The 26,162-nt window shown below is 45.8% G+C and overlaps 1 protein-coding gene across 15 annotated transcripts in view; it reads right to left on the bottom strand.

Annotated features, from left to right (window-relative positions):
* Positions 1-26,162, bottom strand: part of LOC117356591 (barrier-to-autointegration factor-like protein) — a 65,493-nt gene that overhangs the window by 29,993 nt on the left and 9,338 nt on the right. For 9 of the 15 annotated variants that reach the window (XM_033936010.1, XM_033936011.1, XM_033936006.1 and 6 more), the window contains one exon: positions 19,313-19,657. The exons of the other annotated variants lie outside the window; for them this stretch is intronic. The gene's annotated coding sequence lies outside the window, so the exon portion shown is untranslated. The remainder of the gene's footprint in view (positions 1-19,312; positions 19,658-26,162) is intronic. 15 annotated transcript variants of the gene reach the window in all.

Below are 26,162 nucleotides of genomic sequence, written 5' to 3'. Positions count from 1 at the left end.
AGATAAAAAGATCCAACAGGAATTAACAAACTAGCCAAGTCAATAACAGAAAACTGATGCTAAGAACCACAGTGGTGGAGGGGCAAGACTGGATGATCTGGAGACTCAAGGAAAGAAAATTAGCAGGCAAGAACTAAATTTACCATTCCTTATTGTCCCACCAGTCCAGATGCTTGGGATATATCAAAATGGAATTTACTGATAGGACACTGAAATCTCTGCTGCCAACACTTAGGCCCCAAGGACCTTTGAACTTGAACAGCCAATCTGTAGGTAATAGACAAGCAGTGAATAGATTTCTAACTTGCCGCTTTACAAATTTCATGAGGAGGAAATAGAGTCCCTGAACCAGACTGACTCCTTGTAGAAAGAACTTTCAAAACATCTGGAACTGGATGACCTTGGAGAATATAAGCAATAGCCTCTTTAACCCACCAAGTAACTGTCAATTCTGATGTGCTCTTCCTTTATAGGCTCCACAGAAAACACTAAAGAGCTTATTACATTACATTAGAGATTTCTATTCCACCATTACTTTGCGGTTCAAGGCGGATTACAAAAGAGTTATAGAAGATGGGTTACAAAAGGAGATCTCTGGTCATTTCAAGAGCGAGTAAAGAGTAGATCAGGTTGATTTGGAGGGTCAGGAAGAAGATGGGAGGAAGGAAGGTACTTGTAGTGTTAAGACTTTTTCAGGGATTTCTTGAGTATAATCTTTATTTCTTTTCTGAACGTCTTGTAGTCTGGGGTTGTTATCAGTAGATTGGAGATTTGATGCTTGAGTGGCTAGGAGGCCGTCATATAGTTTTTTTCCATTTAACTTCTTTGATTGGAGGGTGTGTGAGTGGGGTGTGAGTTTTTCTATGCCTGGTTGAGGTAGTTTGGATGAGGCGGTTGTTCGGGTAGGTTGGGCTGTCTCCATTTATAGTTTTGAATAGTATACAGTAGACATTAAATAGTTTCTTTCTGAAATTGGAAGCCAGTGTGAGTTGAGGTATAAGAACATAAGAAGTTGCCTCCACTGGGTCAGACCAGAGGTCCATCTCGCCCAGCGGTCCGCTCCCGCGGTGGCCCACTTCTATAACCTATCTCAAGTTCTATCTGTACCCCTCTATCCCCTTATCCTCCAGGAACCTATCCAAACCTTCCTTGAACCCCTGTACCGAGTTCTGGCCTATCACATCCTCCAGAAGCGCGTTCCATGTGTCCACCACCCTCTGGGTAAAAAAAAACTTCCTAGCATTTGTTCTAAACCTGTCCCCTTTCATGCCTCTGTAATGTGGTCATGTTTCTTCAATGAGTAGACGAGTCTCAGGACTGTGTTTTGAATTGTTTGTAGTTGTTTTGTCATTGTTGCAGGGCTCAACATGCTGGCGTTAAGGTCTAGCGCACGCTATTCCATGCGTTAAAGCCCTAGTGCATCTTAGTAAAAGGAGCCCTAAGTCTCAGCCTTAATAAAAAACTAGTTTTTATTTTTTAATAATAATTCGGGTCAGAGGGTTTTTTCAGGAGAAGAATTTACATACCTTACTACATGCCTTGGTAATATCAAAACTGGATTACTGTAACATAGTTTTATTCAGGTCTTTCAAAAAATAATTTGAAAAGATTACAAATGGTCCAAAATACAGCCATTAAAGTATTGGGATATAAGAAGAAATTTGATAAAATTTGATAAAATTTATTTGTATTATATCATTGGCTGCCAGTTTTTTTTACAGGATCCAATTCAAGGTTTTGACTCTTACACATAAGGCTTTCTTTTCTCATCAACCTGACTATTTGTACAATTTGACAATCCTATATATGCCTGCAAGAACTTTGAGATCCATACAGGACAATAGATCAGTTCTCCCTTTACCAAATAGGGCTAGATGGGAATCAACTAGAACTAAAGCTTTTTGTTTTATAGCCCCTCAACTGTGGAATCATCTTTCGTGAGAATTGAGATTGAAGGCGAATGTTAAAGCATTTTAAAACAATGTTGAAAACTTTATTTCCATGAAGCTTTTGGAGAATTTTCAAGGTCTCCAGATTAATGCATATATATTAGCTGAAATGGGTCTCTTTAATTGGATCTCTGTGATACAGAATTGATACAAGGATCTTTCTATTTACATGTAGTACATTGTAGGTGTGAATGAGGGAGAGTGTGTAGTGTGCTTCTTAGCGCTGTCCTGTTATATTTGGAGTTCCATGCTCTTATTGTATTTATATTGTAATCATTTGGACCTGTCGTACGAACAGGCGGTATAACAAAATTTTAATAATAAAACATAAGACTCTCCTGACGTCCAATTTGCGGAAGATCTGATTCTTTCACACCAATCCCATGAAGTGAAACGCAAATAAATGAACCTCCTGGGTGACATGGAAATCAACTTTGATAGAGAAGAAGATACTGTACAGAGAATCATCCCTGCTTCTGTGATCTGTAGAAAGAGATCACTGCCCAAAACACTATGAAGCTCTGAAACGCACCGTGCAGAGACAACAGTGACCAGAAAGACAGACTTGATCTTCAGATCCAGAAGAGAAGCATCCTTCAGTGGCTCAAATGAGGCTTCCAAAAGGCCCTGCAGAACGATGCCAAGATCCAATGTAGAGAAAAACAGATGTAAGGGAGGTCGCAGAAAAGCACCCCTCTCAGAAACCTGGGAACACTGGGATGAGCAGTAAGCAAATTGGAACCCCTATGTGCTAGGAAACACGAAAAAAGCCTGCTACCTAAACCTTAAGGGAGGCCACAGCTAAACCCATATCCAAGCCTGCTGTAAGAAAAGACAGAACTACTGGAAAGGGAGCCCGCTCAGGCTCTACCGGGTTCTTGGCACATCACTGTTGGAAAGTCTTCCAGGCTATGGCATAAGAAGCCAAAGTAGAGATTTTCTTAAACTTCAAAAATGTCGAAATGACCACATCAGAAGAACCTCGCTCCATAAAGGGTGAGTGCTCAAGAGCCATGCTGAAAGCGCTGTGGAGTAGTGCTGCCCAATTCAGGGGGGAAAAAATTTTTTTTTTGATTCGATTCAGCTTATTAAAAATTGATTTTTCGATACAATTTTCCTGCCAATTGGGTGTTTTTTTCAAACATCCTGGTGGGTTTATTTTATACACAAACAGCAAAAAAGGAACAATAATAGTTATTAATACAGTTTCAAAAATGGCGTTTAGAATCCAAAAGTAGAGTAAAATAACTCAGCATAGGGAAAAACCCTTTTATAAATTTTCATAGAATCAATCATTGCACCATCTTGTTAGAATAAATGATTTTTAAATAACTTCATAGATTCATAAGTAATTCTTAAATTAAATACTTATCACACTGAATATCAAAACAAAGTTGTAGCTATTCAAAGTGTAGAACCACCAGATGATTTTACCACCAAGATAGATTCCCTGAAAAAACAAATGGAGGAATTTAGAACTGACATCAGAAAGACTAAAATAGGCAAATTTAAACGCGATGAAGGAGATTATATCCGGGGATTCGTGTACCCTTGGATGGACCGAAATAAACGCCTTAGACACCCCAAGAAAATTTCGTATGCGCAATCATCCAGTGGATCCGGAGGTGAGGACCCAAGTTCAGATTCTAATAGCTCTGTTAGTTCGGACCCTATACAAACAAGATCTTCTAATGTAAATTTTCACGGGCCAGCCTCCCACAAAGGCGGAGGCACTCTAACCACCAGAGGGAAACGTCCCCCGAAACCCTAACCAATAGCAATGTGTTCAACCTATCTAGCAGAAGTCTATCTCCCAATGAACTTACTGTCCTTTCTCTGGGGTTATCTTTTGTTCCTTTTACCAACTACAACCCATTAGACACCAGAATTAGTTTATATAAACTCATCAGGAAATGCAATCTGTCCCTTTTCTTTCAAGACAAATCCACTATTCAGAATAGTATTGGTCTCTATAGACCATCCACATGGAACCCTCCTGGCAATTTGGACTCACATTTACAGGTTTTTCACAATTTAGTGGAAAAAGAGCTAGCATGTTTGGAAGAACAATCTTCCCACATAACCCGCAATGTCTTTAGAGAGCTTATGCAATCTGTTCAAGCTCTTGCTCATGATACTAGTATTACCATCCGAGCTGCGGATAAAGGTGGAGGCATTGTACTGCAGGACACCACGGCTTATGTTAGGGAAGCTCGTAGACAATTAAGTGACTCCCACTATTACAAACCTTTATCTATGGACCCTACAACTGAGTTATCGGACCTTATCCAACATGTTTTATTGCAGGCTTTGGAAAGTGGAATTATCAGTGATGGAGAGTATCGTTTCCTCCATCAAAATTATCCAGTTATTCCAGTCATTTACTTCGTCCCTAAAATTCACAAAAGCCTTACTGCCCCTCCTGGGCGCCCTATAGTATCAGGGATTGGTTCCGTGCTGGAATCCCTGTCTGATTTTGTTGACTTTCATCTTAAAGAGCAGGTTTTATTAGCTAAATCATATATTAGGGATACTACCTACATGCTTAATTGGCTTCATGAATCCCAGTCGGTTCCACAGGGGGCTCTTTTAGTAACCTTAGACAACACATCTCTGTACACCAATATTCCCCAGATTAGTGCTATTGAGGTCGTCCGAAGACATCTTAGTACCTCTAATTTGTCAGCAGCTAGAGTTGAGTTTTTGGTCACTATTGCAAGTATAGCCTTACAGAAAAATTATTTTATGTTTGACACGGAATTTTTCTTACAGATCAAGGGCACTGCAATGGGTGCAACTATGGCCCCCTCTCTAGCTTGTTTGTATGTAACTGACTTTGAAGAAACACATATTTACACCTCCAGTTACTATACTGATATTTATGTTTGGAAGCGTTACATTGACGACATTTTTTTAGTATGGACAAATACTCTTGAGACTTTTCATTCTTTTTTGCAATGGCTTAATGCTTGCAATGTACATTTACAATTTACAGCCTCTTACTTGTACACACAGATTGCATTTCTTGATATTCAAATCAGTTTATGTCATGATCATTTTGAAACTACTATTTTCCGAAAAGCTACTGATCGAAATAATTTGTTACACTATGCCAGTTACCACCCACGCCATTTAAGAGACAACTTACCTGTAGGACAGTTTTTAAGACTTAGATGCTTGTGTAGCAATAAAGATGAGTATAAGACGCGCTCTATGGACATGTGGCAACGTTTTTCTAATAGGGGGTACCCTTATGGTACCATCAAGAAAGCCTATAAAAGAGCTCTATATGCACACAGAACTTACCTCCTTCAGCAAGCTCAATCTCCTGCAGAAGCCCGCATGGTGTGCACACTTCCTCACTCATACAAAGCGTTTAGGATTAAAAAAATCATCAAATCTCATTGGCATATCCTCCAGGTTCATAAAAGTCTCGCCCAACCCCCTATGTTTGCTTTTTCTAGAGGCAGAAATCTACGTGACCATCTCACCACTTCCCAATATATTAGTCACCACACTAGCACTCCCCAACATCTTAAAGGCCATTTTATGTGTGGAGACTGCACTATTTGCTCCCATGCGTTAGTTACAACATGCATCAATCACCCTATTTTGCCTAAAAAGCATATCCTCCAACAACATACAAACTGCAATACACAGAAACTGGTGTATATGATTATATGCCCATGTAATTTACTTTACATTGGCCACACCACTAGAAGTATCAAAGTTCGGATTACGGAACACTTGAGCAAAATTAGGAGGAACGATTTAAAGGCTCCATTAGTGCAGCATTGGCACACTGCTTCACATCAGCTTTCTGATCTTCAGTTCATAGTACTAAAAGTGGCTCAGCTAAAGAGAGGAGGAAATGTCCAAGCTTGGTTGTGGAAAAGAGAGCAGAGATGGATTTACCATTGGAAGACAGTCACCCCTGCTGGGTTAAACCGTGAAGTAGAATGGTGGGCGTTTCTTCACAGATGATAGACAGCCTCACACTTCATAAGTACAGGGTGCTCAGCAGAGCATTCATGTCATAGAACACGAGGAAGTTTCTTTTCCCTTTTGAATTAGGTACCCAACTGACAAGTCTGTGAGTGTTTGGTTAAAAGTTTTCTTTGTTAAAAGTTCTCTTTGTAAAATGTTACTATGTATCTTTCTTGTTGTTTCTTATTAAAGGAGGATTTATTTTTTTAAGGTCACACACAGCATTAGCGGGTTCTCTGAGGAAGCCAGGACGGCGAAATGCGTCAGAACCCCGCTGGGTCACCGCTGCAGAGACATTGAAACTAAATCTGTTTACTTATATGAGCTTTTCACAAAACTTTGGACTTTATTTTCACATTATAGAAATTTAAGAATTACTTATGAATCTATGAAGTTATTTAAAAATCATTTATTCTAACAAGATGGTGCAATGATTGATTCTATGAAAATTTATAAAAGGGTTTTTCCCTATGCTGAGTTATTTTACTCTACTTTTGGATTCTAAACGCCATTTTTGAAACTGTATTAATAACTATTATTGTTCCTTTTTTGCTGTTTGTGCTACATTTCCTTTGGAATAATATTCAATTTATTCAATTACCCAGTTGTATTATATTGGGTTTATTTTATAGCCTCGTCACCCCCTTTGATTTCTCCTAACCACACATGGCGCCATGGTGTAAACAAAATAAACAAACAAAAAAGACTTTTCCTCTCTCTGTTAAATCCTAGCTCATGTTTGCAGTCTAACACCAGCTCTAGCAGGATACACATTTCAAATCTGATGTATTGTAATCACAAAACAGAAAATAAAATGATTTTTTTCTACCTTTAGCTGTTGGTCATTACCGTATTTTCACGCAAATAACGCGCACCCGTGTAAAACGCGCACACGGGTATAGCAGAAATCACGATGATATGTACAAAAACTTTTGTATACCGCGCTCACGGGTATACCGCGCATGATGCCCGACGCTCCTTTCGCCCGCCCTGACTTTCCGTGCGCTGTCCCGACTCTCCGTTCACCCCCCCTGACTTCCGTGCACTGCCCTGACTTTCCGTGCGCTGTCCCGACTCTCCGTTCACCCCCCCTGACTTCCGTGCACTGCCCTGACTTTCCGTGCGCTGTCCCGACTCTCCGTTCACCCCCCCTGACTTTCCGTGCACTGTCCCCCCTTGAAGTCCTGTCCCCCCTTGAAGGTCTGTCCCCATCCTGAAAGCCTGATGCCCCCCCCCGACGTCCGATACATCCCCCCCCCGGCAGGACCACTCGCACCCCCACCCCGAAGGACCGCCGACTCCCCAACAATATCGGGCCAGGAGGGAGCCCAAACCCTCCTGGCCACGGCGACCCCCTAACCCCACCCCGCACTACATTACGGGCAGGAGGGATCCCAGGCCCTCCTGCCCTCGACGCAAACCCCCCCCCCCCAACGACCGCCCCCCCCCCCAGCCGACCCGCGACCCCCCTGGCCGACCCCCACGACACCCCCACCCGCCTTCCCCGTACCTTTGTGTAGTTGGGCCAGAAGGGAGCCCAAACCCTCCTGGCCACGGCGACCCCCTAACCCCACCCCGCACTACATTACGGGCAGGAGGGATCCCAGGCCCTCCTGCCCTCAACGCAAACCCCCCTCCCCCCCCAATGACCGCCACCCCCAAGAACCTCCGACCGCCCCCCCAGCCGACCCGCGACCCCCCTGGCCGACCCCCACGACCCCCCCCCCCCCCTTCCCCGTACCTTTGGTAGTGGGCCGGACAGACGGGAGCCAAACCCGCCTGTCTGGCAGGCAGCCAACGAAGGAATGAGGCCGGATTGGCCCATCCGTCCTAAAGCTCCGCCTACTGGTGGGGCCTAAGGCGCGTGGGCCAATCAGAATAGGCCCTGGAGCCTTAGGTCCCACCTGGGGGCGCGGCCTGAGGCACATGGTCGGGTTGGGCTCATGTGCCTCAGGCCACGCCCCCAGGTGGGACCTAAGGCTCCAGGGCCTATTCTGATTGGCCCACGCGCCTTAGGCCCCACCAGTAGGCGGAGCTTTAGGACGGATGGGCCAATCCGGCCTCATTCCTTCGTTGGCTGCCTGCCGGACAGGCGGGTTTGGCTCCCGTCTGTCCGGCCAACTACCAAAGGTAGGTACGGGGAAGGGGGGTGGGGGGTCGTGGGGGTCGCCAGGGGGGTCGCGGGTCGGCTGGGGGGGCGGTCGGAGGTTCTTGGGGGGGGCGGTCGTTGGGGGGAGGGGTGTTTGCGTCGAGGGCAGGAGGGCCTGGGATCTCTCCTGCCCGTAATGTAGTGCGGGGTGGGGTTAGGGGGTCGCCGTGGCCAGGAGGGTTTGGGTTCCCTTCTGGCCCGATATTCTCGAGAAGTCAGCGGTCCTTCGGGGTGGGGGTGCGAGTGGTCCTGCCGGGGGGGGGATGTATCGGACATTGGGGAGTCGGCCGGGCAAGAGGGCTTGGGCTCCCTCTTGCTCCGATCGTGGATGCGGGTGCGGGTGGGAGCGCGTGCGAGCGGTCCTGCTGGGGGGGTGAATCGGGCATCGGGCGGGGTGGGAACTATGTTTAAAAACTTTCTCACGCATATAACGCGCGAGGGGTATGCGCGGTAGGTAAAAACGCGTATAACGCGCGCGTTATATGCGTGAAAATACGGTATTCAAATTTTGTTAGTCCTAGGCTCTAGTTTCTTCTGATAACTTGCTTGCTAGGGTCTCCTTTCTTCGTGCTAACCATCCATCTTCTATCGCTGTCCTCTCCTTCCCTCCCCTAGAGGTCTGGCATCTTTCTTTTTTTCATCTCCATCCACAGACCCACCGTTTCTCAACTACCCTTTCATCCAGCATCTCTCACTCCTTTCCCACCACTAAAGGGTCCACCATCTCTCCCTTTCTGTTCCTTTCATCCCTAAATCCCATTGTCCACCATCTCTCTTCCTTTCCTCTGTTTTTAGACCCATTATTTCTTCCCCCCAAAGTCTAGCATATGCAAGTCTCTTTGAACCCCCTCCTTCCCTTTGTGTACTTCTACACCAGGGCCCCCTCCCCTGAAGGTCTTTCCCCCCCCCCCCCCCGAAAGCACAGTTACTTACAGTAACAGGTGTTATCCAGGGACAGCAGGCAGATATTCTTGACTGATGGGTGACGGCACCGATGGAGCCCCGGTACGGACAATTTTAGAGTGACTGTACTCTAAGAACTTGGAAAGTTCTAGCAGGCAGCACCGCGCACGCGCGAGTGCCTTCACGCCCGACAGAGGTGCGCGGTCCCCAGTTAGGATAAGCCAGCTAAGAAGCCAACCCGGGGAGGTGGGTGGGACGCAAGAATATCTGCCTGCTGTCCCTGGATAACACCTGTTATCCCTGGACAAGCAGGCAGCATATTCTTGACTGATGGGTGACGGCACCGACGGAGCCCCGGTACGGACAATTTTAGAGTGACTGTACTCTAAGAACTTGGAAAGTTCTAGCAGGCCGCACCGTGCACGCGCGAGTGCCTTCCCGCCCGACGGAGGCGCGCGGTCCCCAGTTTCTTAGTTTCCGTGGAGCTAAGAAGACGCGCTCTTTTCAACGGCCGTTGAAAAGTCCTTTTTTCGCCTTCCCGCTCGCGAAAATCTTATGAGGAAGTAAATCTTCCTTCTTTTATTATCGTTTCATTGTTTTTTTTCTTTCAAAAAAAAAAAAAAACCCCTTTCTTTTTTTCTCTCGGGTTTGCCCCGGCAGGGCCTATTGCCATCATCGAGGCCTCGGCCTTCGATTTGGCAGAAGCCGTTTTTTACTTTCATGCCCCCTCAGCCAGGGTTCAAGAAGTGCCAGCGGTGTGCACGGCCCATTTCTCTAACCGACCCGCACAACTGGTGTTTACAGTGCCAGGGTCCGGATCATAGGGCTTCCACCTGCACCCGTTGTGCCACTTTGAAAAAGAGAACGTTGAAAAAGCGTCAAATTCAACAGAAATTACTTTTCGGTGCCGAGATGGCTGACTCTGCGGCATCAACACCGGCATCGGCTCCTTCGCAATCAGCACCCACATCTTCGACGCCGCACAACACCGCGCCGGCGTCGCACCAGTCAGGTAAGCCAGCTAAGAAGCCTTCCCCGCTGGAGCGCCCTCCGGTCTCTGTGGCAGCGAGTCCAGTCCTGCCGACCATGAGGCGCCCGCACAAACGCTCCGCCCCCATAGAGGTGAGTCCCTCGTCTTCGGGCTCCTCATCCTCTGGGCGTCGAGCGGCACCACAGGTACCTCAGAAAAAGAAAGCGGTACCGGTGCCTTCGCTGGACGAGCAAATTGCAGCCGTCCTTCAGGTGCAACTTAAAGACCAGTTGCAGCAGCTCCTTCCTGCTCTATTGGCACCGAACCTTCCAGTCCCAGTCCGGCCTGAACCACCGGTACCGACAGTGGGGCAGCCTCTATTGTCCGCCTCCACTCTATCGGTACCGATCCATTCGGCTTCCTCGGTCTCCATGCCGGTTCTGGCACCGGGACCGAGAGCACTGCATCAGGCTGTTCAAACGGCACCGATACAAAGTTTAACTTCTCCCGGTACCGCTTCTTTGAGGTCGGGTAAGTCGGTACGTAAAACCCGACACCTTGAACCCTCGACACCGGAGTCTCGGGATCGCAGTTTCCAAGTTAGGGATCCTGATCTGTGGGGTGATTCCAAAGAGCCTCTTCTCTCTGAGGGTGAATGTTCATCTGGTGAAGAGGATCCTTCTGTTCAAGATCCATCCTCTAAACCAGATACTGCCTCTTTCACCTCTTTCTTGAAAGAGATGTGCGAGTCTCTTTCTATTCCTTTGGAGGCTGAGTCCAAGAAATCCAAAGCGTTCCTTGATGCACTGGACTTTGACCAGCCTCCAAGGGAATTTCTCAAATTACCCCTCCATGATATTTTGAGGGAAACCTTTTATAAAAATCTTGAGACTCCTTTGACTATCCCAGGAGCTCCTCGTAAATTGGACTCCTTATATAAAGTCATCCCCATACCTGGCTTTGATAAACCGCAGCTTCCACACGAATCTCTATTGATGGAATCTACTCTGAAAAAGTCTGCGGGAGCTAGTGTGTACACTTCAGTCCCTCCTGGCAGAGAAGGGAAAGCCATGGACAAATTTGGTAAGCGGTTATACCAAAATGCTATGTTGGCTAACTGGTCAGGGAATTATGCTTTTCATTTCTCCTTTTATCTGAAGCATCTCATTCAGAATCTGACTTCCTTTGAGAAATACCTCCCTGACCGCAAGAGATCTGCTTTTCGCCAATGTTCTTCCTCTTCTCCAGCTTCGAAAGTTCATGGTCCGTTCTATCTATGACACCTTCGAACTCACCTCTAGAGCCACGGCCATGTCTGTTGCCATGCGTTGTCTAGCCTGGCTCAGGGTATCGGAGCTTGACGTCAACCATCAAGATCGCTCCATGCCTAGGGGATGAACTTTTTGGTGATTCCATGGATTCCACCACACAAAAGTTGTCTGCACATGAGACTCGATGGGACACTCTTCTTAAAACCAAAAAGAAGACTCCACCTGTCCGCCCTTTTCGTCAGCAATCGGCCTATCAGCGTCGTTATGTGGCTAGACCCTTACCACAAGCTCCTCAGCAGCCTAGGCGTCCACGTCAACAACAAAGGCAACCCCCTCGGACGCAACAGCAGCAACAGGTGAAACCTCCTCCAACACAGATGTCCACGCAACTCTTTTGACTTCGTTCTCCAGGGCATAGCCAGTGTTTTACCATCTGCCCATCTTCCTCAACTCATAGGAGGACGTCTTTCTCTGTACCTCAGCCGTTGAGAGACCATCACCTCGGACCAGTGGGTCCTCAACATCATCCGCCAGGGCTACTCTCTCAACTTTCAGACTCTTCCTACCCAAAGTCTGCCAAGAGAGTCTGCTTTGAACACTCCTCAGTCCTTCCTTCTTCTACAAGAAGTTCAATCCCTCCTTCTTCTGAACGCCATAGAGGAAGTTCCTCTAGATCAGAAGGGGCAGAGATTCTACTCTCGTTACTTTCTGGTCCCCAAAAAAACAGGAGATCTCAGACCCATTTTAGATCTTCGCGATCTCAACAAATGCTTCGTCAAGGAAAAATTCAGAATGCTTTCTCTGGCCACTCTTTACCCTCTTCTCAATCAAGGCGACTGGCTATGCTCCCTCGATCTCAAAGAGGCATAAACTCACATTCCGGTCAATCTGGCCTCCAGACAATACCTCCGCTTCATGATCAATCACTGTCATTACCAGTACAAGGTGTTACCCTTCGGTCTTGCCTCCTCTCCCAGAGTGTTCACCAAATGCCTAATTGTGGTGGCTGTTTTTCTACGCTCTCATCATCTTCAGGTCTTCCCTTACCTGGACGACTGGTCAATCAAGGCCACTTCCTCTCAGGCGGTGCTCCTTGCCACCAACCAGACCATCCTTTTTTTACGACTTCTGGGGTTCGAGATCAATCTACCCAAATCTCATCTCATCCCTACTCAGAGACTTCAATTCATAGGAGCAGTCTTGGACACAATCCTCATGAGAGCATTCCTGCTGTCCAACTGTCTTCAGACTCTTCAATCTCTATGCCAGCAGGTGCTTCCACAACGCTCCATCTCTGCCAAGCAAATGATGATACTCTTGGGTCACATGGCCTCGACAGTTCATATCACCCCTTCGCATGTCTTCACCTGCGCACTCATCAGTGGACCCTAGCTACCCAGTGGTCCCAAGCGACGGATCCTTGCTCACGACACATATTTGTGACATCATCTCTTCGTCAGTCGGCAATGGTGGTTGATATCTTCCAATCTCTCCAGAGGTCTTCTGTTCCATCTACCTCCTCATCAACTAGTCATCTCCACCGACGCCTCCCCTTATGCCTGGGGAGCTCACTTGAACGAGTTTCAAACTCAGGGCCTTTGGACAGCTCATGAAAAGAAGCATCACATCAATTGCCTGGAACTCCGGGCGATGTTTTATGCCCTCAAGGCTTTTCAACATCTTCTCTTTCCTCAGGTTCTGCTACTTTGCACAGACAATCAAGTTGCAATGTACTACATTAACAAACAGGGTGGGACAGGCTCTCGCCTCTTGTGTCAGGAGGCCCAAAAGATTTGGTCTTGGGCGACAGATCTTCCTGAAGGCTAACTACATTCAGGGAGAGCAGAATTCCTTAGCGGACAATCTCAGCAAAATTCTCCAACCCCACGAATGGACTCTCGATCCTTTGACTCTCCAGTCCATTTTCATTCAATGGGGCACTCCTCAGATAGACCTCTTTGCAGCTCCTCACAATCATCAGCTGCCCCTCTTCTGCTCCAGACTCTACTCTCCTCACCGTCTGGCAGCGGATGCGTTTCTCCTGGATTGGTCCAATCTGTTCCTGTATGCTTTCTCTCCTCTGCCGCTCATGTTACGGACCTTGTTCAAGCTCAAGAGGGAACATGCCACCATGATTCTCATCGCTCCACGATGGCCCAGACAGCATTGGTTCTCCCTTCTACTTCAACTCAGTTCCAGGGAGCCCATTCTTCTTCCACTATTACCTTATCTGCTTACACAGCATCAGGCGACCCTTCTGCATCCCAACCTCCAGTCTCTGCACCTGACAACTTGGTATCTCTCGGGCTGACCTCAACTGATTCTCTTCTGTCTCAGCCCATTCGTTCTATTCTGGATGCTTCCAGGAAACCGGCCACTCTTCAATGTTACCATCAGAAGTGGACACGGTTTTCTTCTTGGTGTTTTCTTCATCATCATAATCCCACTTCCCTTGCAGTGGAGACCTTGTTGGATTATCTTCTTTCTTTGTCCGACTCTGGCCTCAAGTCTACTTCCATCAGAGTCCATCTCAGTGCTATTGCTGCTTTTCATGAACCAGTTCATGGAAAACTTCTCAGCTCATCCTTTGGTTTCCAGATTCATGCGGGGTCTTTTCAATGTAAAACCGACTCTTAAGCCCTCTCCTGTAGTCTGGGATCTCAATGTGGTTCTTTCCGCCTTAATGAAGCCTCCATTTGAACCTTTGGCTACAGCTCCTTTCAAGTTTCTCACTTGGAAAGTGGTCTTCCTTATTGCTCTCACCTCTGCTAGGAGGGTCAGTGAGTTGCATGCACTAGTTGCTGATCCACCTTTTACAGTTTTTCATCATGACAAGGTGGTTCTGCGTACACATCCAACGTTTCTCCCTAAGGTTGTCTCGGAATTTCATCTCAACCAATCGATTGTCCTGCCTGTATTCTTCCTGAAACCTCATTCTCATCCTGGAGAACAGGCTTTACATACTTTGGACTGTAAGCGGGCTTTAGCTTACTATTTAGAGCGTACTAAGCCCCACAGATCAACTCCCCAACTCTTTCTGTCCTTTGATCCAAATAAATTGGGACGCCCCGTTTCTAAACGTACGTTGTCCAATTGGCTTGCAGCGTGCATTTCATTCTGTTATGCTCAGTCCGGACTGACACTGGAAGGTTCTGTCACGGCCCATAGAGTTCGAGCTATGGCAGCATCTGTAGCTTTCCTCCGTTCAACTCCTATTGAGGAAATCTGCAAGGCTGCTACTTGGTCCTCAGTTCATACTTTTACATCTCATTATTGTCTGGATGCTTTTTCCAGACGGGATGGACACTTCAGCCAATCTGTTTTGCAAAATTTGTTTTCCTAATGGCCAACTTTCCCTCCATCCCTCTTTTTTGTTAGCTTGGAGGTCACCCATCAGTCAAGAATATGCTGCCTGCTTGTCCTGGGATAAAGCACAGTTACTTACCGTAACAGGTGTTATCCAGGGACAGCAGGCAGATATTCTTGCGTCCCACCCACCTCCCCGGGTTGGCTTCTTAGCTGGCTTATCCTAACTGGGGACCGCGCGCCTCCGTTGGGCGGGAAGGCACTCATGCGTGCGCGGTGCGGCCTGCTAGAACTTTCCAAGTTCTTAGAGTGCAATCACTCTAAAATTGTCCGTACCGGGGCTCCGTCGGTGCCGTCACCTGCTTGTCCTGGGATAAGGCCTGCACCCCCCTTGAAGGCCTGCCTATCCCCCCGAAGGACTGCACCTCCCCGCCCGCCTCCATTTACCTGATTTCAGCAGGAAGCAGTCTGCAAAGAGGATTGCCGGTACTCAGTGGCGTACCTAGCAATTGTGACTCCCGGGGCCCATCATTTTTTGGCACCACCACCCCCACCCCCCCATCTGTACGAAAAACATGATTTTTAGTAACAAGCCACATGTCACATATGAGTACCTAGGAAAAGGCAGCATCTTACATACTGCAGTGAGCATTGTAAAACTAAACAAGCCAGACTAGTACAGATCAATCCTACACCGTCAATCCTAACAGAAAACCATGTCTTTCGAACACACAGAACACAGAAAACACCTTCGCCTAGTATGGAATATGTCATCACAAACTAACCCCTCCCCCTTTTACAAAACTGTAGTGTGGATTTTAGCCACGGTGGTAACAGCTCTGACGCTCATAGAATTCTGAGCATCAGAGCTGCTTCCACCACGGCTGGTGTTAAAAAATGCTCCACAGTTTTGTAAAAGGAGGGATAAAATAGAAATACATAAACAAAGGTTAAATTGAATCAGCAAGAAGCTGGACTCTGCATACAATGCAACACCACAGAAACAGTGACACATGTCTCCTAAAGCAATAAAAAATAGAAAATATTTGTTCTACCTTTGTCTTCTCTGGTTTCTGCTTTCCTCATCTTCTTGTTACTCTCTTCCTTCCATCCACTGTCTCTCTTCTCTCTGCATCTTCCATTTGCTCTGTTACTGTGCCTCTCCCTTTCTCCCTCCTTCCAAATTGGTCCATCTTCTTCTCTCCGCTCCTCCCATAGTCTGGCATCTCTGTCTTCTTCCCTGTCAGCGTCTTCTCCCCACTCTCTCTTCCCCATTTTCCTGCAGCATCTTCTCCCCACTCTCTCTTCCCCATTTTCCTGCATCTTCTCCCCACTCTGTCTTCCCCATTCCATTCAGCATCTTCTTCCCACTCTGTCTTCCCCATGTGCTTTCAGCGTTCTTCTCCCTCCTCTGTTTTACCCTGTTTTCCTCTCCACCCCACCTTTTCTCCCTTTCTCCCTCCCTGCCCCTTACCTTCGTGGCGCTTTCTCCCCCCCCCCAGACAACAGGCCCGGTCCGACAAACCTCCCTGCCCTGTGGCCGGCGATGTCTAAACTGACTTCTTACAGCAGCCGGAGCGTTGTAGTTGCATATGGCTGCCGTAAAGTTTGTCTCTGATGCAACTTCCGGTTGCGTCAGAGATGACCTATACAGCAGAAACATGCAGCTTCAACGCTCTAGCTCAGGGGTGCCCACACTTTTTGGGCTTGCGAGCTACTTTTTAAATGACCAAGTCAAAATGATCTATCAACAATAAAATTAAAAAAAAAACCAAAACCAAAAACAACCCACAAAGCACACTGTACGCTGAGAAAATGTTAATTATCATTACTATTCTGGGATTTTTTCAAGAGGTCAAGGCAGATGACTCTATGCACTGTCACCTCAGTAACAACCATACAAAAATAGACAAATACCCCCCTCCCTTTTTACTAAAGCACAATAGCAGTTTTTAGCTTAGGGAGCTGCGCTGAATGCCCAGGGCTGCTCTCGACGCTTATAGGCTCCCTGCGCTAAAAACTGCTATTGTAGTTTAGTAAAAGGTGGGCCATAGTGCAAAATATAGACAGTAGAAATAAATTCAGACACATTTTGATCACTAAATTTAAAATAAAATCATTTTTTCTACCTTGTTGTCTGGTGATTTCACGAGTCTCTGGTTGCACTTTCTTCTTCTGACTGTGCATCAAATCTTTCTTCCCTTCTTTCAGTCTGTATGCTTCCTCTCCTCCAGACCTCATTCCCTCCCCCAACTTTTTCTTCCTCTCTCCCTGCCCCCTTTCTTTTTCTCTGTTTCCCTTCTTTCCTTCTGTCTCCCTGCCTGCCCCCTTTCTTTCTTTCTCCATACCCTCCCCCAAGTCATTGCCGCCGCCATCGGGGAACAGCCCCCCAAGTCACCGCCATCGGGTAATATGGCCCAAAGCCACTGCCACCCCAAGCTCGTCTTCCCTGCATCGGGCCGACCAGCATTCCTCTCTCCTACGTCAATTCTGACGTCGGAGAGGAAGTTCCGCCCAGCTAAGCAGCGATTGGCTGGCCCGAACTTCCTCTCCGACGACAGAATTGACATCGGGGAGAGGCAGGCTGATCGGCCCAGTAGAATTTTCCGGACCTGGCCGGCTGTGCACCCCCCCCCCCCCCGAGGCTGCACCCGGGGCGGACCGCCCCCCCCCCCCCTCCCTTGGTACGCCACTACCGGTACTTTAGCGATCATTGCATGTTGCCATAGGTATTTGAAGCTGTCATACCACTGCCGCGGTCACGCCCCTCCTCTGACATCAGAGGCAGGATCGCGGCAAAGGGAAGACAGCTCCAAAGGCCTATGGCAACCTGCAATGATCGCTGAAGTACCGGCAATGCTCTCTGCAGGCTGCTACCTGCTGGAATTGGGTAAATGGAGGTGCGGGAGGCTAGGGGGAAGCCGGACACTGCAGCACTTCACAACTGACCCTCCCCAGTCGCCCTCAAAAGGAGGAGTGACCGGCCAGCAAGAGGCAGCGCTGCTGATACTGCTTTAGGGGGCGAGGGAGGAGAGTCAGACAATGAATCGGGAGGCCAATTTTTTTTGTTTCTGAATAGATTCGAATCAATTCACCTGAAATGAATCAGTGAATTGATTTGAATCGTGAATCGGGCAGCACTACCGTGGAGTATCCATGGGCACTGGACCTGACTGAGAAGGTTACGAAGAAGAAGGCGCTTTCACTTCCAGTCCCACAGAAGACATACGAGATCCATATACCACAGAAGACGAGGCTAATCCGGAGCCAGGATGCAATGCTATCCAGCGGATGTATCGAGCAGAGGCCATAGAGGGAACACAAAAGGTAATGAGCCAGCCAGAGCAGAACCAAGGCATCTGGACCTAAACTTCTGTGCTTTGTTTTGTGACTGAAGATGTGCCTGAGCTATGAGGTCCTGACTGAAGCCATCAAGTCCAGCTGTGGCGGGCTGCAGCACTGCACAATAAGCTCAAATGCTTTTCACGAAAGGGACTATTCTCCCAGGTCCAGGAGTTGTTGACTTAGGAAAGTCTGGCTGTACGGTTTTGACTCCAGCCACGTGCACTACAGAGAGACAGAAAATGTAATGTGGCTTACTGGGGCAATTCAATCAGTAATTTTGGAGAGTTCAGATGTAATCCCATCAATCTGATCATAATGATCCTCAAAGGGAAATAACTGGATGTCATTTGCATAGTCAAAAAATATAAATGTCCAAGACTTGCATTACAAGGGTTAATGGAGACAAGAAAACATTGAAGAACAGGCCCAAGCTCTGAACCCTGGGTACTCTACATTTCATCTCATGCTCTTCAGATGATTTGGACCAAGAACATTTTAAAAGATTTTGTAAGTAGGAGGATAACCAGGATAACGATGTTCCAAACACCCAATAATGATAGTATGATCAACCAGATCAAATGCAATGCTAAGATCAGGTGATATAAGGAAGATCTCTCTCTTTCTAGAGTGGTATGGATATAGTCAGTAAGGGCAACCATAGCATATTCTGTAGAGAAATGCTGTCGTAAACCCATCTAACAGCAAAGCAATATATTCAATTTTTCCAGAAAAGATAAGCGAGTTTAGATATGAAGAGAGCCGAGAGGTTGGATGATAGCTTAATAGATTAGATGTTTCAGCTTGTGGATTCTTCAGATGTGGATAAATTATAGCCAGGTTTCCATTTCACAGAGAAAACACCAGATTGAAGACTTGCCATAATCATACTATGAAGACAAAAAAAAAAAAGATGTACAAGTCACTAATCTGCTAAAAAAAAAAAAAAAAAACCTAGAAATTTCAGTATGAGATAGCAACTGAAATTTAGAGAGAACCAAAAGAATGATGAATTCTTCAAGCAGTAGGGATAAACAATGTAAAAGGATGGTAGTGCTATCAAGGACTATCTAAGATCTTTTGTTGAAATACCAGTGTAAGAACATTTACTGTTTGTACAGAAGGAACAGATTTGCTTTGTGAGTAATTTTTAAAAAAATAAGTGACATAAAGGATTGGGATCTTTACGAAGGAGATTATAGAAATCATTTAATTTCATAGCATTTATGAGTTGTCCGATGGCTGAGCAATGGAAGATTGCAAAAACTCAGCACAGGGTTAGACCTCAGCATGATGGACTGCTGATGTACAATCCTGACAAGAGCCAGGTTGTGAGCCTGCAGTATGGTATTGAAGAGATGGAAGGCTGTCTATACACATAGTCACCGTGTCAACAGCAGGTAAAGCATGGAGAAGCTAATTGTGCAGGAGTCACCTGTTGTAGTCCTGTGTCAGCTTGAGCAAGGGAAGCTGTCAACAAGCTGAGAACCTCCAACTGACTCCATGTACTGCTTCTTGTACATCAAGTTCTCAGGCAGGTGGGAGGTATTCATCCGAGGCAGTGCTTGCCAAGTGAGAGATGGAGGTGAACACATCACAACACAGAAGGTGTGGTACACTGAGACTGCAAAGTCACTAAAATAGTCCTGATAACAGAGGTGCTCATGCCTGTTAATTCAATGGACAATTGATATATCATACAGAGCATGCAGTTTTCCAGGTCTTGACTGGGTCCTGAAGCTGAAGTAAAGCCCTTGTGAGTCCTTTAAGTGGAAGTTTCCTGCAGAGAGCACAAATCAAAGTTGACAATTCATTGTGGGGAGAGGAAGGAAATAAAAGTAATTTACAGACCCAATGGAAAGACAAATGAAGAAGAGACAGCATGCTGAAGAAAATTAATAAAATCTAAAAGATTAATTCTGTTGGGAGAGGTCTGTCACATATCTATTCAGCTGACTGGATGATAAATGAGTAGCTGAGATGACCACAGTGCACAGGAGAGACACACATGCATAGAACATCACATTAAAGTTTTGGGACAGCACGAGATGACATTACACACTTGTGTGCCTTATCAATCCTGCTGGTTGATGAAAAATATACTTGACAAATTTCTCTCCACATACAGCTATAAAATCATGCATTTCATTCTGGAAAAATAAAACTAAACTGAAACCAAGCACTGAAGTCAATATAACTGCAGCTAGAAAAAGCCTCAGATTGAATTTCTGTACATTATAATTATCCCTCGGATGAGACCCATACTGTTCCATTCTCTACTTGAATTCAGGCTGGGGAGTAAAGAGTATTCTGCACCTCATCTCCTCTGAAATTTAAGCACAAAATGTACCTTTAACTCACATTCAACCTCTGATCCTTGGTTATACTCCAGAAATTAAAGACTAGGAAATCAAAATGCCCCACAATTTTTCACTAGGAGATTTAGGGATAGATCAGTTGTTTGAATGAATACTAATGTAGGGGAAAAAAAAGTTATAATTCTAAGTCAGCAGCCCACTGCAAATTTTCCTTGGAGCACATGCAAGAGCATGCCAGTCCAGTTTCTTTCTAAAGTCAAGACTGAATTTTATTTCTGGCCCCAATTCTCTTTAACATACCATATTCTTTCTAACCACACCACCAGCACTTCTGGACCAAAAAAAAAAAAGCAGCAATACATGTGAAGGGGCATAATTAAAAAATACATCTAAGTCCGTTTTGGGCCTAAGTTGCTAGTTGCCCAACATCGGACATGTCCAAAGTCCATTCTTGAAAAATACATCCAAAATATTTTTCAAGAATTATCTATTTGTACATCCAGCCGTTTGATCATCCAGACCGCTAAGTCATCGATATTTATACCCCATTCTTGTCCATAAATTTGTCCAAGTCAAAAACGCCTAGAACAAGACCTTTTGGATGTGGGAGGGACCAGCAAAGTGATGGACTGGACACCCAGACATCGCAACACAGTAGTGGAGCGCCTTACAGGGCACTGCTGTGAACTTCACAAAAAGGGTGCCACAAACATTTCACCACAACTCCCATATAGGTCATGGTGAGCCCCCAAAAACCTACTATACCCACCTGGCTACCACCCCAATAGCATTTATGGCTTCAGGTGCCACCTATATGGCAGTACAATAAGGTTTGGAGGGGGGGGGGTTGATGTGTGCACATGTTTCATCATGAATGCAGTGATTAATGGCTTATGGGCCTGGGTCCTCCTCTCTCTGATTCACTAGCCCACCCCCCAGACTACTTAAGCTCTACTAGGCTTTCCTATGCCAGGTGCTCATATCCTGGAGGCAGGTATGTATGTATGTAGGTATGTATTATTCTGATTTTAATGGCGGGGGAGGGGGGTCAGTAATCACTGGGGGAGTGTATGGGTCTGTACTTTGTGTCTGCAGTAGTTATCTGGTCACTTCGAATAACTTCTGGGACTTAGACCTGTTTTTAGATCGACAAAGTCAATATGTAAAAGTCCATCTAGGCAGTCTCATTAAAGTTTTGGTTATACTTGCAATATGACTATGTCTAGGTCAGCCCACGTCCTGTCCAAATCCTGCTCTCACTGCTCCTCCTAAAATGCTCTTTCAGCTCTGGGCATATAGCAGCACTGAAAAGGCCTAAGCTATTTTTAGATACATCTAAAACCCGTTTCGATTATCGGCACTTGTATGACCTGTCTTTAAGGTCATCCTCCAAGTGCCAATTTGGGCAGGAGTTTAGACATATTTCTGTTTCGATTATGAGCCCCCTTTAAAAAAATCTAGTTTCCCCAAATAAATCACCCACCCCAAAATTAGCCATTAGGCATCATTGGTAAATTTCTCTCATCTACCCCCCACAGTAACCGGAATTGTTCTCCATCACCCTCCCATGATGACTGATCTCTGCTAAGCATAAGAGGATGGAGCTAATAGATGCTAAGTATTGGTAAGAAGCTATATCTACATTTCTTAGCGGAGCTCCACCTGCTAATAAATAAAGGGCTTGGAGAGAGTGCTGGAGGGGACCGTTGCCTTGGACATTGCTTTTCTTTTACTCACAATAATCACAAAGTAGCAATATAACACACTGTTAAAAGAGAGCAGTCAATATTTCCAGCAGAATAAGACCAAGTAGAAAGCCCTTCAAAGTTCCTTCATGCTGCTCAATGCTCCAAGGGGCTTCCAAGGAGCCTTTGGGCATGCCCCCTTGGCCACAACCTGCATTCATACGCTGCGAGCAGAGCTACCTTTTAGTTGTTCTGGACAGGGGCTGCCATTAGATATAACAACAACTGCTACATGGCTCCCTCACTGTTGTCGTTTGAGCAGCTGTTTGGCTCCACTGGCTCCACTGTTCTTGCAGCACCAGTTCTCTCCTTTGATTTGATTATATTGTAATGTAAACCAATGGAGATTGTGTTCTTGTAATAGGGGTATATCAAATAAGAAACTTCAGCTAAAAGTGAGAAAAACAAGTTTCACATCCATCCTCAAGTTAAATGCCATCCACTTTTTTGATCAGTCAGCTTACAGGACGCTGTGTTTATCTCAGTTTACAGTTCTTTCTCCATTTAGAACATTACTGTACATCTGTGGTGTTCCCGTCTTTTAACTGATTATGGCATGGAATCAAGGAGCATCTAAAGTCATCTGCTTTCTTCTTGAATAAATTATAATAGATATATTTTCTATATCTGTACAGTTTCTCTGCTTATAGTTGGGAGGAGGGAAGCCAATAAAAAGGACAGATCATATTAGATGTAGGACATGGATTCCAGTTCAGCATCAGCACCATTTACAGCAAACAATTTATTCATTAAAATGTGTCAACCACCAACAAAACCATTAACTTTCAACAGTGTTGTAACAGGCAAAGCAGATTTATTTATTTGTTCAGCTTTTTAGCCCATCCTCCCAGAACAGCCCAAAACGGCTTACAAATTTACATACATAATATGAGATCGTTGTAACATTGAACAAACCGAAGTCTAAAGAACCTAAGTAAAAATAAACCTAAGTAAATATAAACAGCAATTAAAATGTCGAGGGCACATTTATTTATTTAAAAAAGTTATATACCGCATACATGAAGTGTGAGCCATATCACTGGCTACTCCAATCATGGGGTCCAACATAAGTTTGCTGAAAATCTACATTAAAGGGCCAGCCCATAGCTCTCAGCGGTTTTTAAGCCACCAAGGGCTGAATTAAGACTAGATATTCAATGTTGGGCCTCTGCATTGAATTCCAGGTTATGTACAGTCACTTCAAAGTTATTAGGCATCAGCTGATATACAGACTGGTGCCCAGTTAGCTCTGCAGATATAAGTTAGGACTTCAAAGATTGTCCTAACTTTATCCACTTACTTAACCAGGTAGCAGACCGAATATCACTGCTAACCAGTAAGCACTAGCTCCGCCTCGGCACTAATTGGACAATGCCTAGATCACACATGTCAAACATAAGGCTCAGGGGCCAAATCCGGCCCGCCTAGCCGTTTCATGTGGCCCACGGTGACTGTACCACATCTAAGCACCTGACCATGCAACCCCAGTCCCACTGGCACTCCAAGCGCCTGAATGCACTGCTCCACTCCCAGCGACGCTCCAAGCTCCTCACCACACTGCCTCAGTACCCATTTGCAGGCAGAAGGACCCAGTCCTAGTATAAAAGCTAGGTTGGAGCAGGGCACGCCACACAAGTGCCTGACCGCGCCACAGGTGTCTGAGGGTGTGGAAGGATCTATACTTCTACTAAGACTAAGTATCTTAATAAGAAATTTGGCCCGCGACTTAAGCCTGTGTTTTAGGTTTCGGCCCCTTATGTGATTGAGTTCGACACCTCTGGCCTAGATGGTCACAGGCAATATTCAGCAACAACACTCAGTTCAGTGCTTAATATTGCTGGATGGACACCTCAGTGCAATTTAACTATTACTACTTCTACTAATCATTTCTATAGCACTACTAGATGTACACAGTGCTGTACACATTATATGCAGGTACTTTTTATTTATATCCTATGAGCTCTAGAAAGAAGCTGTTATTTAAAATCATTTTTTATTCTGCCCATCTAAAGTTCTAAGCAGATTATTATGTCTTCCTGAGCCACTCAGCAAATACAGCAGATGAAGCACAAAAGACCAACAAGTGTGGAAGATGCATTTGCTTCCAACCATGATATCCAGCTCAGCGAGGTTCTTTTCAACTGTCTGATGCCACTTTTGGTCTTGAGCTTGCTGGAACTTTTTTCCTTTCTGGTTTCCAGCTCACAGCTTGCCTTTATGAGATATTTTGATAGTCAACAATATCCATGTACATTTAAGTCACTGTGGTTGACTTAGATGGCTGTAAATAGTCAACACTAATGAAACTAAATGTGTCATAATCCAAGAAAAGGGACCAAGTTTTTAGAAATTGAGTTATTCAGCAGGCTAAGTAATCGAGAGGATGTTGATTCAAATAAAACAAAACCATGTCTTCTATCATTTCATTTGCCAGAGATATATCATTTCAATTAACAAAAGTTTTTAGTAATACATAGAACCCAACTGACATTGTTGCCTCATTTCTCAAGTAAGCGTGCACTAAGACCTTTTCTTAGACTGCGATATGTAATAACCAACGACTAAATTAGGGCACAATACAAAGAACACCAACAATAAAGCTGAGATCATGCCCTACATCGGTGTTTCTCCACTCAATGCAATTTTCTCTCTCAAGCAGATTCAGAAAACCAAACAGGCAATGGGCTACGCCAGGGGTGCCCACTCTTTTTTGGCTTGCGAGCTACTTTTAAAATGGCCAAGTCAAGATGACCTACCAACAATAAAATTTTTTTAAAAATACAAAGCACACTGTACGCAGAGAAAGCACAGTTACTTACCGTAACAGGTGTTATCCAGGGACAGCAGGCATATATTCTCACATGTGGGTGACGTCATCTACGGAGCCCCAGCGCGGACAGCTTTTCAAGCAAACTTGATTGAAGTTTCAAGTTTGCACACTGCACCACGCATGTGCTAGCCTTCCTGCCCACTAGAGGGCGCATCCCCACCTCGTGGTCCTCAGTTCCATATCAAGCAAAGAAGCCATCCCCGGGGAGGTGGGCGGGCTGTGAGAATATATGCCTGCTGTCCCTGGATAACACCTGTTACGGTAAGTAACTGTGCTTTATCCCAGGACAAGCAGGCATGATATTCTCACATGTGGGTGACCTCCAAGCCAACCAAAAAAGGGCAGGTGGGAGGATGGCAATTCAGGAAAACAGGTTACGTAACACCGACTGGCCAAACCGGCCGTCGCTTCTGGACAAAGTGTCCAGACAGTAGTGGGAGGTGAACGTATGAACCGAAGACCAAGTGGCAGCTTTACATATGTCCTCCATAGGAGTGGATCGGAGGAAAGCAACCGAAGCTGCCATCGCTCGGACCTTATGCCCCGTGACTCGACCCGAGAGCGGGAGACCAGCCTGAGCGTAGCAAAAAGAAATACAAGCAGCCAACCAGTTGGACAAGGTGCGCTTGGAAACAAGATGTCCCAACCGATTAGGATCAAAGGACAAAAATAATTGAGGAACCTTCCGATGAGACTTGGTACGTTGGAGATAAAAGGCCAACCCCCTCTTACAGTCAAGTGTGTGAAGCGCCACCTCACCAGGATGAGAGTGGGGCTTCGGGAAGAACACCGGAAGAACAATGGACTGATTGAGGTGGAAATCAGACACAACTTTAGGCAAAAATTTAGGATGGGTGCGAAGAACCACCTTGTCATGATGAAACACAGTAAAAGGAGGATCCGCAACCAAAGCCTGCAACTCGCTAATCCGACGAGCGGATGTGAGTGCAATCAAAAAGACCACTTTCCAAGTGAGAAACTTAAGATGAGATTTGTCGATAGGCTCAAAAGGAGGCTTCATCAGTTGAGCTAAGACCACATTAAGATCCCAAACTACAGGAGGAGGTTTCAGAGGAGGATGGACATTCACGAGACCCCTCATGAAACGAGTAACCAGAGGATGAAGAGAGAGAGATCGACCCTCGAGATGCCGATGGAACGCCGCAATGGCACTGAGATGCACCTGAATGGAAGTCGTCTTCAGTCCAGACTCAGACAGATGCAACAAATAGTCCAGCACCAAAGACACGGGAACTGAACTCGGGTCCAGATGGTTCGAGGAACACCAGGACGAAAATCTTGTCCACTTCTGGGAATAACAAAGCCGAGTCGAGGCCTTGTGCGAGGCTTCCAAAATCTCCCTCACCGACTGAGAAACAGGAACCGAAGTCA

The sequence above is a fragment of the Geotrypetes seraphini genome, chromosome 3, assembly GCF_902459505.1.
Source record: "Geotrypetes seraphini chromosome 3, aGeoSer1.1, whole genome shotgun sequence".
NCBI classification, from domain to species: domain Eukaryota; kingdom Metazoa; phylum Chordata; class Amphibia; order Gymnophiona; family Dermophiidae; genus Geotrypetes; species Geotrypetes seraphini.
Note: the sequence above shows the minus strand (reverse complement) of the source record. Positions and strands in the feature narration are given on the sequence as shown.